Source organism: Garra rufa, chromosome 1 (genome assembly GCF_049309525.1).
Source record: "Garra rufa chromosome 1, GarRuf1.0, whole genome shotgun sequence".
In the NCBI taxonomy this organism is placed as follows: domain Eukaryota; kingdom Metazoa; phylum Chordata; class Actinopteri; order Cypriniformes; family Cyprinidae; genus Garra; species Garra rufa.
Window position 1 is genome coordinate 50,103,037 of NC_133361.1, and position 3,615 is coordinate 50,106,651.

The window sequence follows — 3,615 nt, forward strand, 5'->3', positions numbered from 1 at the left end:
GTAGAAATCGTCATCCATGAGGTGGCCATTGTGAGCATTGTTGGTGCGGTTGTAGTAGGCGATATGGCTGAGGGGTGCCGTTTGCTGCCCGTAGCCCATGTTGCTAGGGGAAGTGGCTGGACTGTTCACCACTGTATCCAGAGAAGAAACGGTCCAGGGTCGAGAACCCGAAGACGACGATGCAAGCGAAGGCGGCTGCTGAAGGTACTGCTGAGTCCGTGCGGTCTTGTCGATTATGCCCATGAAAGGCGTAGTACGGGAGCGAAGTGCTTCTCCTGGATATGTTCCACCCACCACCCGGAAGTCTGTTCCTTGTGGGGGTGACACTGGTGAAAGGTCATCATGGTAGCTGCCTTCGTAGGAAATCTTTAGGGGGATCTCCATTTGCTGCGCTGAAGCTGACGCCCTGAACCCTGGGCCAAGGTTAGCAGCAGAACCTGCCACCAAACTGTTGCTGGATGGAGAGAAGCGTAGCCCCGTACTGTGGGAATGAATAAGGGGGCGTGGAGCTGGTGGGTGTTGTTTGGGTTCACCACTATTCGCACTAACCGGTCGTCGATGGGCTTGAAGGTTCTCGGGGGAACCCAGAGTCACCTGTCGCTCCATTTCGTGAGGAGAGACGGGATAGTAGGCGGTCGACTGACTGCGGCTGATCTGTGGCGTTTGAGCATAACGGACTCCTCCGGGACTGGGTCTGTATGCAGAGGAGGGCCTCTGGGGAAGCTCGTCCTCCACAAGGCCAGGATCCATGCTGATGGCACGCTGGTACAAAGCTCCTGCGCTCAGACTCCCCTGAGGTTGAAGTGAGGAAGAGTACACTCCATCTCCAAGTTCATCCATGTCTCCCGGACAGCGAGCGCTCATCGAGTGAGCAATTTGACTGTACGCACTACTACCCAGTACGGCACTGGAGTGCACTGCGGCGCTGGGTTGGTTGGTGCGGACGATCTGTGCCTTGGCTGGCTGCAACCACTGGGTCTGTTGTGATGGCTGGGAAGTCTGTTGGGAATACTGGAAGGAGCGTTGGCTGCTCATCTTGGACAGAGGGGACTTGGGTCGTCCTGCGAGCTGGTCCTGCTGGTAGCGTCCCGCAGAGGCGGACTGGGGACGGTACATGGCGACTCCCTCAGAGGTGGGGCTTGAGCGATACTGCGGTCCACGGCGTAATGGTGATGGTGGTGGGCTGAAGTGATACGAGGCCTGATGAGGAGGACTGGGTCGGAAGTGGGAACTCTGGTGTGTTGGTGAGAGCGACGGAGAGGGGGACTGGTAGCCTTGCCTGGTAGGAGAGGACATTGAAGTGGGACTGGGGCGAAGGTCATACGCTTGGCCCAAGTAGGGTGAGTCATGATGGCTCGGAGATGGAGGCATGTTTTGAATGACGGGAAGTCCTGATGGTATAGTGTGGGGCTCTGCAGGAACACCGAGCGGTAGGCCGTCCATATCCCGCTCAAGGTAATCATCATCCTCCTCAAACAAGTCCTGGACAGGCTCCATGTCTGAAATATGGGGCTCCATTGGAGGAGGCGGGACCATGGATGGGGCTTGTTCGCGGGGAGGGGAAGGAGGCGGATCCAGCTCCTGTTGTTCTTCAACCTGACGGCACTCTTCTTCTACACGTTGCAGCAGGCGCTGGATCTCGCGGTTATTGGGACATAGACGCATAGCTTCACTCAGGTCCTCCAGGGCTGCGTGGAATTGCCTAAGTGAGGGAGAGCAAGAATGAGAGAGCGTAGGAAGGTGGAATATGGCAGTAGAGAGAAAGAAAGGAATATGCTTTTTAACCAATGAACGACTATTGGCAATGGAATATTCAGAGTTTAATGCAAGTCAATTGTCAATTACCGTATTGACCCGAATATAAGACGACTCTGATTACAAGATGTTCCTTTTGGAAAATCAAATCTTGTTTTTATTAAGAAAAAAAAACATTTTTTGATATTAGCATAAAAACAACAGGTAGCCCATCTGAATTCTATAACAATTAGGCTATCCATCTCATAGTAGCCCTCCAAAATTTAATTACCAGTAGAAGTGAAATCTTATTGTAATCTTCAAATCTGGATACTGTCTTACATTTTAAAATCACTTATAGAAGAAGTTTGGTCTCATAAGGCTAACATGACAGTCACGACTTTTCTTTTGTTTTCACTCGCGATGTTCTAACATTACAAAACACATTACATTAAGTATTTCTTGACGCACTCGTTTTATGCGTATTTGGTGACACCTGTTGTTGTGGGTGTTTTATTGACATGTCAAAGTCTAGTCCCTGAATATAAGACGATGAGGTTTTTTCAGATGTATTTCCAACGAAAAAAACACTATTTTATTCAGGTCATTACGGTATCTGCTTTCAATTACCACACAGAATAATTATGACTCATTCCTCTGTTTGTAAAAGTTTTTTACTCAACCCCATGTCATCCAAGATGTCTTTCTGTCCTCAGTCGAAAAAAGGTTTTTGATGAAAATATTCCATGATTTTTCTCCATAAATTGGATTTCAATAGGGATCAATGGGTTGAAGGTCTAAATTGCAGTTTAAATGCGGCTTTAAAAAAGCTCTACACAAGGAATAAGGGTCTTCTCTAGAGAAACGATCTGTGATTTTCTAAAGAAATTTAAATACTTTTTAACCACAAATGCTCATATCTGCGACGTATGTTTGACGACTTCACATTTTATGTAACCACATTGGTTACACGCTGTTAGTTCTTTGTTAGTGTACTTCAGTTCAAAAAGTATTGTAGGCCGAAAAACTATATATCATTTTCTCCTCCAACTTCAAAATCAACATCATTGTTTTACCTTTTTTTGTAAAGGGTGTTTGACTTTCTTTGCACTTTCATCTACTTCATGCGTGGCCTTTCCAACGTGACATTGTAATGCGGCAAGCCGTGGATGCAGAGCTAGCGCAAGACGAGCATTTGCGATTAAAAAGAATATATATATATATATATATATATATATTTGAATTTGTTTTAGAAAATGACTGAACATTTTGCAACATAAGATCCTTATTCCTGGGATCATGTAGAGCCCTTTGAAGCTGCATTGAAACTGCAATTTGGACCTTCAACCACCATTGAAGTCCACTATATGGAGAAAAATCCTGAAATGTTTTCAGGATTTTCTTTTTCGACTGAAGAAAGAAAGACATGAACATCCTGAAAGACATGGGGATGAGTAAATTACCAGTAAATTATCATAGGAACTGATAATACATAACTGGAATTTAATCTACCTAAACAATGACTTTAAGCCCTTTAAATTCAATAAAAACACAAGCTTCAGATTTTTTTTTTTGTTCTTTTTGGATTCCCACAGACTTTCATTGTAAAATTCAGAGTTAACCAAATTGTATTGAACCTGGAACATTTCTTTAGTAATTATACCTATTAATCAAAATCATAGACCCAAAAAAACTGCTTTTCCACAACCAAGCAAGCTGTATAAGATATAGGTGTTCTGGGCCACAGAGAGTCAAAGTAAACAAAATCGTGGGGAGAAGAAAAGGAATAAAATATGAATGATGGACATTCTGAGGAAAAATAATCTGATTGGTCAACAAAACATGAAGTATGAAGAACAGGTCTAATCCTGCTGTTGACAT